This window comes from Syngnathus leptorhynchus, chromosome 1, assembly GCF_054491065.1.
Source record: "Syngnathus leptorhynchus isolate UIUO chromosome 1, UIUO_Slep, whole genome shotgun sequence".
NCBI lineage: Eukaryota > Metazoa > Chordata > Actinopteri > Syngnathiformes > Syngnathidae > Syngnathus > Syngnathus leptorhynchus.
Genome location: NC_141195.1, coordinates 21,642,260 through 21,659,468, shown reverse-complemented (window position 1 = coordinate 21,659,468; position 17,209 = coordinate 21,642,260). Strand labels below are relative to the sequence as shown.

Here is a 17,209-nt window from a genome sequence, read left to right as displayed (position 1 = left end):
TCCATCCAATCTGACTTGAAACAATAAGAAAGGCAACTGTCACTTGGAAGGTACTATTCCCCTGATCTCTGTTCCTGCCGAGAACCACATTGTTCCAGCAAGTATAAATAGAAATCAAGAAAAAGTAAGTTGGAGAACTTTATTCCCTTTAAAGCCCATCCACTTTTTTTTTTTTTTTTTTAAACCATCTTGGTCCATTGAGCCCAAAACCATGAGCCGGGGAATAAACTTCCACTAAAGCTAGTCCATGTTTTCCTTCAATCGGGCCTTCAGTGGTAGTAGAAAGGATACTGTCTTGGCTGCCATGACGCCGTATAGACAGACAGTATGGCACTAGAAAGAGAGACGTGTCACAAACCATATGTTTGCTCCAACACAATGGCTGCCGCATCGGCGAGTCTATCCTCAAGACGACAGACACGCAAGCACGCACGCACAGCCGTCAATGGACCGACGCATGCAAAACATCCAGAACAAGAAACGTTGTATACGTCTGTAATAAATAAAGTGCATACTGATCGCCGCCAATGTCACACTTTCTACTTTGCGTACATTTCCTGGCTCTTTCTTCACCTGCTCGTCTCTCGGCGCTTACCACCCAGCCCCCCCCCCCCCCCCCCCCCTCCACGCCGCCCCTCGCACTTCTTCTGTTTCTGTGCCATGCACTGAAAACAGGACGCGTGTGACAGACCAGGAGGCTCCTCGTCATCCCCGGGTGGCACCAGTGTGTATGTGCGTGTACACGCATATTTGTGCGTGTGTGTGTGTCCGCCGAACAGATGGACGCGCTTGTCAGCTTTACACTTCCTGTGGTCCCCTTGCAGTCCTTTTGGTGACCTGGAAGTATTTCTCAACACCACGCTGGAAAGTCTCATGTGTGGACGTGTGCAAACAAACACACACACACTTAAGGATGTATCGAGCGTGACAAAAAAAAAAAAAAACAGCGTTCAACTTTCTGCGTGTTTAACTTGCCCCAGCTTTAACCGAGCTTTTACACCGAATTCATCCTGCCCCACCTTCAAGCCTGTCTTCCTGCTCGCAAGTGAATAAATAAGGGGAGGAAAGGGCAACAATAAAAGAATAATAAATGTCATGAATAAAAACAAAAAGGGGACACAGCGAGTTTGGGTATAATGGAGAGATGGCACGCAGTCGTTCACTCCGGAGGCCTTGTTGCGCATCAAGGCCTTAAGCTTGCCTGAAGGCAGAGTCCGTCTCAAGGACCCCTCGGCCGGGTTGCAGCTGAATAAATGATGCCAGGGGGACTGAGTGGTGTAAAAGGCCAGAAGGGCTGAAAACAAACACATGCTACCTGAGAACAGACAAGAGGACGACTTCCACTGAAGGAAAGAAACGTGGACATCTGGAAGAGATGTTACATCTCATTAAAGTGGAAAATGGGGCTTATCACATTGATGTGAGTCTATTGGGTAGGCTTTTTTTTTTTAAATATAAAACAATAAATTCATGGATGACAGTTATACATATATTTTTGCATTAAACATACAATCTGTCAAGTTTCCACATAATTGTGTCCGAACCACGGTTTTTTTTTGTTTTTTTTTTAACTTAGAAAAAAAAAAGAATGTGGTGTACAGTCATTATTAAGTTAAGGTGGCTAGACATTGCCATTAACCTTGTAAAAATAACAACTGTAAATGTTCTAATTTAAAGTCCTAATTTAAAGGTATTATGTCAACATTGTTACTTTAATTACTTGAATGAATAGACTTAATCGAGCTCAAACAGAAGCAGCAGCGAGTTTCGCGGCCATTTTGCATCACATTGAAATTCTCCATTATTGATCATTTTCAATCTTATTGCCATTTGCCATTCTTTTTGCAGTGTACTATACCATTTTCCACTATTGCAGCGTTTTGAACATGGGTTTTTGGACAGAGAATATGGACTCTTAGCATCTGCTAATGCTACTGGCTACTTTTTTGTACAACGCTAACCTGAGATGAGCTATTCTGCATATATGGGCTGGCATCTCTTTAGTATGGGATATATAGGAAATAGGTGATAAAATTTTTGGTAAGGAAAGAAAGTACAAAGTTAAAGAGAAGCTGGAATGAACCAGCGAAGCAACAAGGTAACGGCTATAGCCTACAAGCTAACTTCGACTGCAGCTTCTACCACCGAGACATAGCCACGAAGAAAAACAGTTCGTGACGATATACCACCCTGACATCTTTTAAAGTTGAACCCTGCCAGGATGACCAGGCTGCAATGTATGCCAAGTGGGCAACATTCATCACATAATATGATGCCGCGCAATATTAGTTTAAACAGCACTAGAGTCCACCTAATGAAATCCTGGCTGGTGAAGCCAGCGCTGACAATCAGGCAGCAAAAGGACAGAGGAGACTGGCAAAAAGCACTAATGACATACAGTAAGTGGAGGGAGGAGGACGCGGCCGGCGCATTAGTTATCTCAGTCGCTCAGTATGAATTAACAGCATCGAAGTGCTTAGCATGTATGCTAATCATTCAAACAGTCTGCGGATTATCAACACATGCTGCCAAGGGTGTGTTCCATTGATCCCAACCATGTTTCTGATCACTCGAACTTTTGCGCTTTTCTCCCACTCCGTCACACAAGACGAGCGCATTTAAGACATCTGCACGCGTGAGAATCTTCAATAAAAATAATAAGAGGTGGAAAAGGCAATTAATCACAGAACAGCGTGTTGAGGGGATTCTGAGGTTATCTGGCCGAGCCACGGCGGCGGCTGTGCTAATATTTGACCTAAAGCTTTCTCAGCGACACAAAATCGCAAACACATACACAGAAGCGCTGGATCTGATTTGTTGCAGATTTGCTCTTCAGGCATGACTGTCAACTGCTTGGGCTCTTATCATAAGGTAAAGTTGTGGCTTGACTGAAGTACCGGTGGTCGAAAGTCCCAGCAGAAAATAACGTATTTTGTGCGCCTTTTCACCATGACATCTAAAAGCAAAATAGTCAAAAGAATCTCTTACATGTCATTTGGAAGCGTGATAAAAAAAAAAAAATAGAGGATAAAAGGATTAAATCAGTGGTTCTCTACAAATGATGGCACTGCTAATGTGGAGAGAAAATATTCTGAATGGCAAATAGATTTAATGTACTTATATGTATGTTCAGATGCACATTATGTACTCAAATTGTACCAACAATTGTAATCAAATTATGATTCAATTAGAAAAGTAATACAAATTGTAGCCAGACAAATAAAACAAACCATTCTCAAACATTCAATGCGAATGAATTCCACTTAAAAATTAAATCTCTTACTACCGTTATGGCTTAAAAAAAAAAGGTATAAGGCACTGTCAAAATATGTACTTTCGAATATTCAATTTGGTAATGCTTTCACCCGCCACTAGAGGGACCACATGTACCAGTAGTGGTTCTTATGTCCCAATTTGCGTACCGCTAGCCGAAATAATGTTTGCCTTCTTCCCTAGCGCAGTCATTTGAATATGAGCCATGCCAGTTGAAAAGGTAAATTGCTTCCAATGGAGACGCCATGTTGGGTGTAATTTCCATTTAACAGGTAAGCCTTTGCAAAAAAAAACAGACGCGGTGGAAAATCAAACCCATCGTGACTTATGTCTCTGATGGCCCCCGGTGGTTCTTGGTATCTCTTCCACTCACTGTCCCACTGTCAGGTCACAGGCAGGTTCCTTGTAGCATATGGACTCACTTCCTTCCAAGAAAATCCTCGCCAGATGAGACCACACGCACACACACTGACACACACAAGTGTGTATAAACTGCATTGTAGGGGAAAACACAGTCAAAGACACACCGACAAAGTGGAAGTGGACGTGAGGGAGATTATGGAAGCTGAAGCTATCTGATCTCGTCTCATCGTCACTCTGACCCGCTGGCTCAATCTACTCAACTTGGAGTAATCTTGGTTTTACACACACAAGGACACACACGCACACATTGAATTTGCTGGTAATCCACCGAAGGCCATCTGAAGAAGTGTGAGCGCTTAACAAACACATGCTTAATCGTGTGAGCCGTCGTAGTCTAATAACCTGGCACGAGCTTGCGGACTTCTTAAGACCCACTAAGCGTGAAACGCACACTTGGGTGGTGCCTTGTAATCTAAGTGTCGCACATACACGCGCAGCAGTGATCTTTAGCAGGCCTCGGCGCTAGCTCTTGGACACACTCGCATCGTGTATGCAAGCATATGCAAGAGGATACGCACACACACTCGCACACACAGAGCTGGTAATCTTCCAGCCAGCTGAAGTGTAATCAAGAAGACGGCGGCCATATGTCTGAGAGTGCCAGGGCTGGCCTCGGCTGGTGTCCTCCATGCCTTCTAGCAAACGTTCCGTTTCTACATCAAGCTGTCTCTTGGACAATGTTAAGCAGTCAAGCAAAGCCCCCTGCGCAACCAATACGTTAAAGATTTCTGTTGGGCAGTTACCCCGATATGAAAAATATACATTTTTTTAAACGTGAGCATCTACTTGGGGGAGGGGGCATAATGGCAAAAACAGGACGGGAAAGCTCAAACGTTTGTGGACACTGGATTCACTGTATTTTTGTATTTCTTTTTATGACAATATTGCAGAAATAATTTATATTACTGAAGCGACTACAGCGGTGGTAATTGGTTTTGTGACCATACTCAAATCCCAAAACAAATCAGATTATATTTGCCCATTGTGCTATTCATTAGCTGCTTTATGGGTTTTTCCATTATGTGTTAGCATTGAGCTAACATATTTAAATGGCTGTTAAATGAACAAAGGGTAATTATTTTGGTTTTATGTTTAGTTTGATATTAAACTTAACCGGGAGTGACAATAAACAGACTGAATTGATGCTTAATATGGCAAATTCACTGCCACTATGCTCACAAATGAATCAAAGCAAAAAAAAAAAAAAAAAAAGGCCAAACCATGACTACTTTCTTCATTAATAAAAACAAATTCAGCAATTATAAAATACCAAAGGTCGATAGTTTCTATTTCTAGTTCTGCCAACTTAAATGACCCCAACTTTTAGCCCCCAAAAATATAAATTGTGTTCTTTAGAGTGCCCAATAAGAAGAAGTGTATATTACGTATTTTAATGCTCATCAATATCAGCTGCAAATCTGGCGGAATATTTGGTTGTGTGTGCGTGTGTGCTTGCTCGCGTCCTGCTCCCCTGTGTGGAGACAGCTGGTGTGGCAGTAACCCCGACTGGAAGGAAGGAAGCCTCACGTGTTCTTATGTGTCACTTCCCACTATTCCTGCGGCCATTTTGGGTCTTCTCAAGTTTCCACTGAGCTGCGTGTCGCGTTGCACGCGTGCACGTCCACATATGCTTTGTTAAGAACTCAACTCTAAACTGATCAGTGATTTTGATGATTTAGTGTAACTGCATAAAAGCAAAGAGCAAAATGATTTGATGGCTCCCGTCAATCCGCTGGCTATTGGCCCTTTCTTAACATCTATTTTTTTTCTTGTCATCTGTCAAGCCGTTTCTTAATCCTCCACTGGGCCATGCCTGATGAAATGACCATATCTAATCCTGCACTCCCCTTGGGAGAGATGTAACTCTATTAAGACACTAAATCCACGTCCTTACAACTGCTACAGATGTCTTTCTCTATTATCCCTTCTTTCTCTATCCATCACACTGCCTCTTCACATCAGTCTTAAATCTTATGAATCTGCCAGCTCAATAATCTTTATTGCTGAGCTCCCAAAATGGTACTTTTATAATCTGGCATTATGTTTCACTGGATTTATCTTTTTTTTTTTTTTTGCTTGCTTACCCCAAATTCATCATCGTCATCTCCCAGCGGTCTGAAAGCTTCTTTTTTTTTTTTTTGAGGGGTTAAGACATTGTCAACTTTTTTCATTGTGTGATTGAATTGGCGGCGAGGGTGTGACGAGGACCTACAAGGTCAAAAAAGCAGCTCATGTTCATATGCGGTTAAGTTATGACAGTCGGGAAACACAACGCCGGGGGTGGCAGATGTGTTTTCATCTTCACTGAGCAACCATTGACTAGAATTTAACATCTGCAAAACTAGTCATCATTAAAGGTGCCAAAAGCGGTAAAAGTGGAAAAGCATTTATACTGTGCTAGATAACTAAAAAAAATGCAAAGTATGAAGCAGACCTGAAAACGGACGTCATGTTTCCATTGTTCAAATAAAAAAAGACGCTCTGCTTTCCAAGTCTACAAGAGCAATCAGACTTCCCGCATGAATTGTTTTCACTCACCTTTGAACACGCTTGCGCTCTTTGTGAAAACACAGAGTGTTGCTTTAATGTTTAAAGAATATAGCATGCTGGATTTTCCATGGGAAATGGATTGGAGATTCAGTATGAGATGAGACAAGAACATAAGTTGGATCATAAAATGACGGAAAAGATGAAAGATGAAGAGGATATCAAAACACTGGGTGAGGTTGCAAAAGTATGCACACCCTCATAACTTGGGATGTGGCTTTGAACAGAATTTACCAACTACATTGAATCTAATGTTAAATGGAATCCAGCAAAGTAAAGAAATACATTTTTGAACTTCGGATAAACTTCAGTTGTGTTGGCAAGTTTGGGATTTTAGACATTCGGTGATGTATAGACCAATAGCATCGTTTTAAAATCTACACCTGAGTTTAAGAAGTTATGGAAAATGATATTATTACAGTTAGAATCATGATATCATAGTGCTCAGGGAACACGATAATATAGTCGAGACGTTTCCTCGCGCCAGACGAAGAGAATGAATGCTGACAGATTGACTCTTCCTGATGTTTAACGTATGCTACACAAACGGCGCTAACGCACAAAAGGTAAAAAGCCACGAGCAGGCCTCATCATTTCAACACAGGAAACTGTAAGGCCACCTCACAAAGTGACCCAAGTTGGGTTAAACCCCGCGAGCGATAATGGGACATTTTATGGTCGTATTGTTCTGCTACACGGATGGTTCAAAAAAAGGTGACGCGAAGACGATGCACGGGTGGGGAGCGCTGACGAAAAAGTTAGCTCTTGATAGACAAGGAACACAATGAAAACACACTGGCTGCGATGTATTCATTTGTTACCTTCTTCTTTCCTGCCCTGGCAGCCGAGAGGTGAAATCACTTTTACTGCTCGGAGCAAAAGTCGAGGGCAGGTATGGGATCACAGCGCAGCTGCATCCGTGAGGATGTTACCACACGCGCGCAAGTGAAGCTTTGACTCATCCGCAATGAACACAAGTTAATGTACTTTCTTATGTGCGGATTGTCGTAAGCTACCTCCTTTGCGTTTGCTCACTCTTGGACTCCATTGACCGAAGTCACTCAATAGAATCAGACAGCAGCGTCGGCTTGAAGCCGAACAGAGCCTGTGGCAAGGTGAAGTGTGTTTGTGTCCGTGTGTCCGTCTATCCCTCCCTCCAATCGGTGCATCTTTCTATCCCTCCATTTAAACCCCAATTCATACCTACATCATTTAATCAGTCCCTTCTTTCTTTCATTCATTCATCCTTCCACAGAGGCAAACTGACCGACCTTACCTTCTCCCTCCATCCATTAATGTATCCATCCTTACATAGAGGCAAATATACCTCTGTTCCCTTCTGTCCATCCATACCTCCTTGCATCCTTCCAACTATCCCTCTATTTAGCCCTATTTTGTCCCTCACTCCCTCTGTCTACTTCAATCCCTTTATTAATCTTTCTTTCCATCCATTCCTCAATCCCTTCACCCACCCCACCCTGTCACTTGCTCTTTTGATCATTTGTATTTTCATCCCTCCCTCATACTCTCCATCCATCCATCCATCCATCCATCCATCCATCCATCCATCCATCCATCCATCCATCCATCCATCCATCCATCCATCCATCCATCCATCCATCCATCCATCCATCCATCCATCCATCCATCCATCCATCCATCCTGCTTTCATTCTTTCCTCCATCTCTCTATCAAGGCTGGGACTCGTACGGTGCAGGGAAAATAAAAACGAAAGTTCAGTTTAAAAAAAAAAAAAAAGACACCAGAGATTATTCACAGTAAAAAAATGATGCTTGGGATATTTACTCGCCAAATATGACAAACAGACAAAGACTGAAGAGAAACCAGTAAACCAACGCGCAGAGATCAATGATGCACACCTGAACAAAAAAATCGAGCGGAACCCACTCAAAGCGTTAATGCCGTCTCCTCATTCACCTGCGGATGTCGCAGCATCAGGAGCAACCGGTGCTTCACAATTTTGCTCAAGGACACGTCAACATGGTCGATGGAGCTTTCACTTGAATAGTACTTTTGTAGCTTCAAGGTGTTAGCGTTTAAATACACTCCTTATTCACCCGTTGATGACATGGCATCAAGGTTAGTCACAATCTTGCTCAAGGACATTTGAACGTGAACAGGACTGAGATTCAAACCCACAACTTTTGGGTGAGCAGATGACCACTACAGCACCTGAGCTGTGCCACCTCACACATGCAGGAAGACAATGACAAGGAATGAGGAAGTGACACCACAAGGAAAACTCAATTGGCTTGTCGTTGCGTAAATTAGCAAAAACTGCTGCGGCCAGCCTCGAAACAAAAATGAACCATCGTCAAAAGAGCAACTCTGTTATTCAAAAAATAATGGCAGATATTGGCTCTCACTTCCAACTCGTGGAAATACAACAAACAGTGAATTCCTGTCTGAGGCTAAAATGATGATTCCGCTATGATTTTCAATCACTCGTTTTGGTCAAACGACATTAAAGCTTCACCTTTTGACACCTGGAAAATCATGTGACGTCATGGTGAAATTGTCCAGTGTCAACTACGCAGGAAACTTCCTTCCACCCGTCCATTAGTTGATTCACCCATTCCTTCCTTTATCATCCATTCCTTCATCAAGACAAATTATTCAGCCATGTCAGAATTGCATCCTCTCTTCTATGTTGCAACTATTTTTTATCCACCCATTGATTTGTTCAGCCAGTGGAGATTAATAAGGACAATGGGCAGTGCCCAAACTGTATTTTAGATTGAATGCAGAGCAGGATATTTTTAAATATAAGATGCACAAGCTTGTCTCATCAGGTGCGATCTTTCGCGTCTATTCTAATTCGTCTTTCTGCCAGCTCGCTTAGTCCAGGGGCACGGTGGGGTCAGCCATTGTTTGCCAGCGGACGTGACTGGCATAGGACAGTTATTATTTTTTTAAATGGGGAATATGGGATTTAGAAACAAGCAGCTTTCAAATGTGTAACATGACAAAGAAAAATAATTTGAGAATTTCTGCTGGACAATCAAATGTTATATCATTTATGAAGAAAAAAAGGAAACATCGCCATTAAAAGAAAAATCAAATGTGGTTACCCTGCCATTTTTTTTTTCACACAAAACATCACTGCAAACATTCTTTCCTATGTGTGAAGGTTGGACCAAAGAACAGGAGGTATGGTCAAAAAATTAAAATATAAAAATCATGGTATTACAAGTAACACAAAAGTGCGAATAAACACCAGGTGATTAAAGGCCAAAATATATCTGTATTTTTGCTGTGTTAGGAAATCGAGCGATATGCCGGCTAAAGGCACATTTTAGCACGGCGCCCTGGTGATTTGCAGCAAAACAAATTTGTCTCCTCATTTTCTTGTCACTGTTGTCATTCCCGTTGTTTGAGCAGCCATCAAATCGGCTGATAAGAGGGAGGACATTATGCTAATGCTAACGGTGCCGCTAGCGCTCGCAGGTTGACGGTGTCGCCGTTTCTCAGGTGACCCCGAGACACGGCGCGAAATGTCAGCCCGTGTGCAGGGGAAGTGCGCATGTGTCGAAGAGAGATGGCTCGGGATAAAGGAGGCGCACGCCATAACCGTGTGAAGACGCGCGCACGCACACACTCGCGCACACGGCTAGCTCAGCTATTAATTAAAGTTCATTGCTTCAGTAATTAGCGGGGCGGGATAATACCAATAAGTGACTTATTGCCCCCTGAGGTTCTGCTCCTCCTCCAACTTTAATTGAATGACTGACATTAAAAACTTCAGATGCACTTTGCCAAGGTTGACTAAACAATTGTAAACAGCAAATGGAGGAGCTTGTACTCACTTCTATGATGTGAGTCATGACAGTCCAACATCTTCAGAAATAGACACAAACGCATATTTACATTTACCTTTGAACAAGCTTACAGTGGTTTGAGTATCAAGAGTTTCTTAAGTCAAATTTGTGTGTATCTGACGATGTTTACATGCAGTCAGATTCAAAATTCTGTTTTATGAAACATTGGGGGAAAAACCAGCTTCCAGTTATATGACACAATATTCGGGTTAAAAAAACTGGGAATCATATTCTGGTTTTTAAAAACTTGAATGAGCATAATTGGCTTTTTGTGCATTTACATGTCCTTGAAAAAGCTGAATACTGCCAATATTTGGGTTTTGAAAGCGTTATTGCTAACATAATGGCTGTTCCGAGATGGTTTGTGGTATCACGAAAATTAAGGCCCACCACAAAATGCAATGTGTTCATTTTCCAGTGAATAAAAATATTTGTAATCTTTGATAGTTAGATAACTTTAAGATGTGTTTGTTTTTGACAAAGCTGACTTTCAAGGCTTTGCCTCTCGTTCATGTGCTTTCTACCGTCTATATATTTCAGTACAATTTCCATCAATTGCGCTTTTATTGTCTCTTACGCAGCATGAATTACCTGAAATCTGAATATGCACAAACGTAGGCACACAACGTTGGCTCTCACGCACACTATAAGCGTTCATACCCGCTGCTCTGCAGTGCACCTTTGTGCTCCTTTGACCTTGAGGTCTACACAGGAACCCAACTGTGCTAATCTCTGGCACTGTCATCATTGGAACGTTGGACACACGCGCAGGCCTTGTAAAAGGTGGAGCGTTTAAAAGCTTTTGTCCTCGCTATTGACTGGGAAGCGCACTGGCCTCATCAGATAGTCGTGGTGGCGCAATGAGTGTTATTGGCTGTCCTCCCCCTGACTGGCTAGACGAACACCGCCTGCAGGAATGTCAAACCTCCAACATGCATTCTGATGTGGGCCCCCGCTGCTCGCTGCTTTGTGCTTGTACGCGCACAGCACACTGGACACTTGTGCGCACTTAACTCATCTCTGAAGAGAAAAGCGGGCCACGAGTGTTGTGGTAACTACACTGGTACCAAAAATATAACATTATAAAAAATAAAAAATAAAAAAAAATAAAAATTGAGCCACTGTCAGCAATTGGATGGCTTTTTAAGATCTATGCACCACATCGCAATTGTGGTCTAATGTTTTAGATGTAGTTTTGATTTGCGGCAGCCTTTACAAATCCGTGCTCTCGCCATTTTGTGGTGTACTATTCACAGATTCATCAATTTGAATTTTAAGGTGCACTTTCTGCTCAAAGATGCCACGAGATGGTGTCAAAGCCTTGGCTAATGGGAAAGTAGTAATTGGCTAAGTTGAGCTTTTTTACTGTACAGTCATGGACAAGTGGAGTTTATCCATTTTGGGGGGAATCAAATAATTTGTAAACTGTTGTAAGCCCGAGAGTCTCATCCAACCATTTGGGAAAAGAAAGGCATTTGACGAGTATGTTCGTCACAGTGATAATACTTTTCATGACGAGTGTATTCCTAGCTGGGAAATAAAGATTGAACCAGGGGTTTTCATCGACTAGTCGACTACGAAATAATTTCTATTTAGCACCTGTGAGGTACGTAAATTCCTTGACTACAAAAACAGCTGTTGCTCTTTCCGAAAAGGTACTCAGTTGCAATTTCGGCTTCCTGCCGCTAGGTGACAATAATGCACCAGACTGTTATGAATCCGTACTCGTGCAATAAAAGACGAAACCTAACTGCAAAAATCACAAGCGTTTAAAAGTGAAAAATAAAATCGTGGAGGAGGCCGAAATACACCAAAAGGCAACTTCATTAAATATGACTTTATGCGTGCTTTGTTATAAGTTAGTTGATTGTTCCGTCTAGGATGAGTGCGTTAAATTGTGCACGTGTCTGTGAGTTGGCAGACGATCTGCGCTGCCAATCAGTCGCCACAGCGCCCAGCGTCACACTTTCATCCATGTGCTCCCTCTGCGCACGACCTGCTGCTTCATGAGAAATTTAGATTCAATCATTCTTTTATCTTTTCACTAGCACACAAATATATAGGTCTGTGTGTGCATGTGTGCCAAAATCTAAATTTGTAGGTCAACATGGACTCAACTATGTTGAAAACATAGTGAAAAATTACTTTGACAGTAATTTAACTTTTTCAAATGTTTTTTTTCAATTTGTTAACTAATTTAGGCTTTCAACGCGAAATGCGTTCGCCAAGTGCCAAAAGGTCATTGCCATGAATTAAGCTTCATTCTCATGAAGAACACCTGAGTCAGAGACCCTCATTCAAAAAGAAGTAAAAGAAAAGAAGCAGAGCAATGGAGGAAAGACTTTGAATTTATTTTATGTAACCCTGAAAAGGCCATTTGTAAAAAAAACACACCCACATACAAAGAAGAATTTATGAAGAACTCAATATGAAGAGTTCTTGAAGGTTGATATTGGAAAAAGTTTGACCAAAATATTTTACAAATTATAATTTTATATAAATAGACTTAATAAACACAAACATCAATTTACCTGATTGTGGTTTCAAACATAAATTGACAAATTATTGTCAAATTAGATACACATTATTTTATATTATTATATAATATTGGTGATTCATTATTTTCAAATATTTGTAAGATTCAAAAAATGCATAGTGTGACATTCAAAACGATTTCTAAAGGCTTTTTCATGTATCCAAACAAGTTCAGTCTTCTATCATGTCGACCTGAACTGCATAATGAATCCAATAAAAAAAAAAAACTCTGGATCAAACACTGTTGTGTCGTAGCACCGCAGTTTCAACAGAAATCAAAACATCATATAAATTAAAGGCATGTGTGCTCAGAAACAAAAAAATGTTGGTCAATATTATGTAAAACATTTATTGTTATTTTATTAGCTACACTAGGACATAACAATGATATTTTCTGACACTTTTTAACAGGAATTATTTCCTTTTTCACATTTAAATAACACATTGAGCAATACTCTATGATTTTCATACTTTTTACAATCAAAAGATTCAATTCGTACTGTGATATGAATTTCAGGTCATATTGCTGAGTCTCTGTTTGAAGTTTATTCATAGATTTGAATATTTCTAAAGGTAGAATGTTCTTTTATGTTTGGTTTGTGTTACTCGCCATGTTTATTCTTAATATCATTCAGCCCTAAGCTACAACTACATCTTGCCTGTTTGATTTTAAAATCATGCTTTCTTGATTGAAATATCCTGACTAAAACAAGCAATTACATTTGTTGACGATCAACAATAAAAAAGGAACCTTTGTCCCGGTCAGAAACAAAAACAAGGTAGAAAAAGCGAGCTGAGCCACAAAGGGAGACACAAAACGTGCAAATTTTTTCTCAACTCCCCCACATCATCCTTGGAAGGATTTAAATGTTCCCTCAAGTGCTTGCCTCCCATCTCTTAGAAAGTACGCCGTTGCTTTTGCGCAAGGTTCCGACACTCGAAGGATGTGTCGAAGTTCAAGTGCTTAATCTTTTGTGTCTCAAGGTCAGTGTGTGTATGCACTCTTGAGGTTGTGAATATTAAAAATAAAAAGAAGACTGAAAACATTAATCAAAGGCAATGAGTTGTGTGATTGTGTAAGTGAAAGCAGGAATCCAAATGGATGTGTGGATGTCTGTTGAAAGCAAACGTTTCTGTCATTAGTGTCTTCTACGTCTTTGCGATTCTCTTTTCGAGTATCATTAGCGTTAGCATATTTTAGAGACACCTTGCGAACGCCATTTTGTTTGGTGGCACTGATTGGGTTGCCAAATAGAATGTTTGTTTCTGTAGTTTGGTTCATCCCATTTGGTTTTTTTGCATCACAGTGTAGTAAAATAATTGATGTCATATACAAAATTTAAAAGACGGCAAAGTATTCCATCCCATGAATTAGCATTGAAAAAGCTAAATGTCTTCCAACAAACGTGCATTCAAAGGAAGGCGCATGAAACTAGTTGGACAAAATGTCAGGGTACCAAAATACATCCATGATAAAAAAAAATGTTTTAAAAAAAAAATACAATAAAATGCAGGCAATTAGAATTTGCGTGGGCAAAAAGCAAATCTCTCTACGGGGCTAATTGTTCATTTTCATTCACTCTGACTCATTTCTCTGCCGGCATCTCCTTATGCGAGCTCTCCTGGAGATGCGCGTGTCGCGACCTGCATGAACCGTGCGACTGCTGATGAAGATGAGATGAAGTTGCCTCTTGCGATTAGGCAGGTCACAACAAATCAACAATCACGCTGGACATCTTCAATCTGCCGTATGCGCTCAAATTAAAGGTAAAAGCGTGGCTGGTTTTCTTCCGTTGAAAGGCATCATTTGCTTTGCAAAGAAAAACATGCATCCGGCGTACTTTTGCTCGCTCTAATGGACTTTTGATTTTTTCCAGAGCATACGGCATAATTAGCTCATCGTTCCTTTTCATTAATGACACATTTACTCCATTCTTCCACCAAATTGTGGAGCCAAGTGGTCTTAAAAGTGCTTTCCGTTAAAGTGTATCTGACTATGCTCTGACTCATTGTTTTTGTTTGGTTTTGTAGGCATACGAACTGACTCTGTGATGGTAAATAAGGAGAGGAGATGATCTTTTTCCAGAAAACTGCCCTGTGGAACCTCTAAGGCCTTGCACAGTATTGTATGTGTACTTTTCACCACACCATTTTTGTGAGGCTGAGCCTTCTTTTAGATTAAATATCAAACCACAAAAGCCCCCAAAAGAAGCAAAGCCCTCAGAACTGATTGCGTAAGCCAGCGGTTCGAACGTAATGGTGGATCCTAGGCTAAATGCTAAAAAAAAAAAAAAAAAAAGAAATTCCCATGATTTTGAACATCCCAAAAATGGACCAAGATCCTCATTACATTTCATTCCCTGCTGCAGACAACAACATTCAAGATACTACGCTATTAGCATTTGGGCTACATTGTACCAAACACATTCGAAGCACTTTAGAAATACGTTTGTGGAAATGTGGAAGAATTGAACGTCCCAAAAAGGACCGATATCCTCATTACATTTGACGCTAACAATTCACTGCTGCAGAAAACAACATTGAAGATGCTATGCTATTAGCATTTGGGCTACATTGTACGAAATACATTCCAAGCACTTTGGCAATACGTTTGACTCTGCAGTGCGTTCCAACGACATATCCCTGTCAAACATGTCAGAATCACACTGTGGTAGCCAGAGAATTTAAGACGAAAGGAGTTAAAAACACAAATCAAGTCGAATGGTTTGTGCTTAAAATAAGTAGATGCTACAATAGCAATGACACAAAATTAGTATTCTGAAGAAGGACCTCCTATCTGGGTCATCCATTGATCTTTAATTGGCTCACCAATAAGGAACCAGTGCTCAATTTGCAGATAATTGACCTGAATCGATAACAAAAGGTTAGATGTTTACAACTTGCCTCTGCTTTTTCACTCATAATGTGAAAATTTTTCTTCTCTCCTCAAAGGTTTCACTTGTAGGGAAAATACTGTAAGTGCAAGCACACTAACGCTCCTGCTCCAAGGTGAAATCTTTTTATTTAGGCAAACACACACACACACACACACACGCACGCACGCACAGTAAACAGCTATTCTAAGTCTTTCATTAATATGCGCAAGAATTTAATTAGCAACTATTGATAAGCACCGTCGGTCTTAAGGACATGTTTGTGTTGTGCTCCACACGGCAAGTATCTTAAGGACGTTCTCGTTATGCAGTCTCCGCACGGGAATCTTGGTTTTCCGAATGAAAAGGTGCTATGTGGATAAGAGCGTGCCCACACACCTGAGATACAAACACCATGGTTCAAGTTTTTAATCATCATAATTAGGCCAAATTGTGATTTGGGAATGTGTGGCATTTAGGAATTTGATGAAATCTCAAAAGAAGATTGAATGAATAGGCCCTCGCACCACCTTTTTCGTGGCCAGTCGCCAAAAAGATCAAATTTTGACACAAGCTCAATATAGAGTATTTTCCTTAAATAAGTTAGCCAATCATAAGACCTGGAATTTGGCCAACAAGGATAACTTCCTGTTTCCAGCATGTTGCCAAAACAGAAATGCCCACAGACTTTTGTAAAACTTGTGCTGGAATGTATGTATAGTTGTTTTTTTTTTGTTCAAACTATTCAGGGATACACAAAAATTACCTGGTCAATTAGAATTAGTCACAGACAAACTGTTCACCAAAAGGAGGGGGAGGAGGAGACACCGAGAGGAGGGAGAAGACGCACCTGTTATTAGCTTTCCTCTAAGCTATTGCTGATGCTAAGCTGGGCCGAAAGATCCAAGGAGGGACGCCAGCGAGGATGTGACAGAAGGAGATCCTATGAGAGAAAGACAGAGATTGTCAGACATTAATAATGGATACAAATCCTTAGAGACTGTGTTCAGGCATCAATAATGAATATGAATCAGCTGGAGGAGGCCAAGCAAACGCCTTCAAACAACTTGGGCGATGCTCCTTCCCATTCAAGTTTGAAACACTTCTCATTTTTGAATGCTGAAGTTGTTGAACTCGAGATGTTCCATGAAATCAAGGGTTACAAATTCAATTTATGTGAGGAAGACTGAAGATAAAGACCGGATGTGACTGGCCCGTATTACGCATTCCACAATTGAGGTATTCAAAAGAAGTATTACTAATCCAATCTTCTCAGTCTCAAACTCATTAGCGCTTCTTCAGAAGGTGACCAAGATTGGTGACGCGGTAATTTCCCTTATTTCCTGCCTACTTTGAAATTGCATTTGCAAAATACCATCCTGCAGGCCACGAATGGCCCCCGAGCCGCAGGTTTGCACAGGACCTCAGACATTGTTTGTGGGAATGGAAAAACACCATCTACAATATATCAGAAGTGATCATCATAATTAATAAATTGATGCAAAGCAAATGTTTTGGCAACTGGGGAATGATAAATGTCAATTTGGAATAAAAACGACCAAACAAAAAAAAAAACTTCCCTGAAGAACTCTGAGATTACTCACTTACTTGCCTGATTGACCGAACACGAAACAAACCGAAGCAGACATAAGTAAAGTGCAGAGGGGAGTGGCGGCGCCACCCCAACACCAGCCAAAAAGGAATTTGCCGCTTCTCTTA

The 17,209-nt window shown here is 40.9% G+C and overlaps 1 long non-coding RNA gene across 2 annotated transcripts in view; it reads right to left on the bottom strand.

Moving 5' to 3' along the window:
* The window catches only part of LOC147062675 (uncharacterized), a 75,711-nt gene that overhangs the window by 19,740 nt on the left and 38,762 nt on the right, over nt 1-17,209 (bottom strand). The window contains exon 3 of one of the 2 annotated variants that reach the window (XR_015067559.1): nt 16,341-16,433. This is a non-coding gene — a long non-coding RNA (uncharacterized LOC147062675). Of the gene's footprint in view, nt 1-16,179; nt 16,434-17,209 lie in introns of those variants that run through there. The other variant, XR_015067557.1, reaches the window with a different exon arrangement.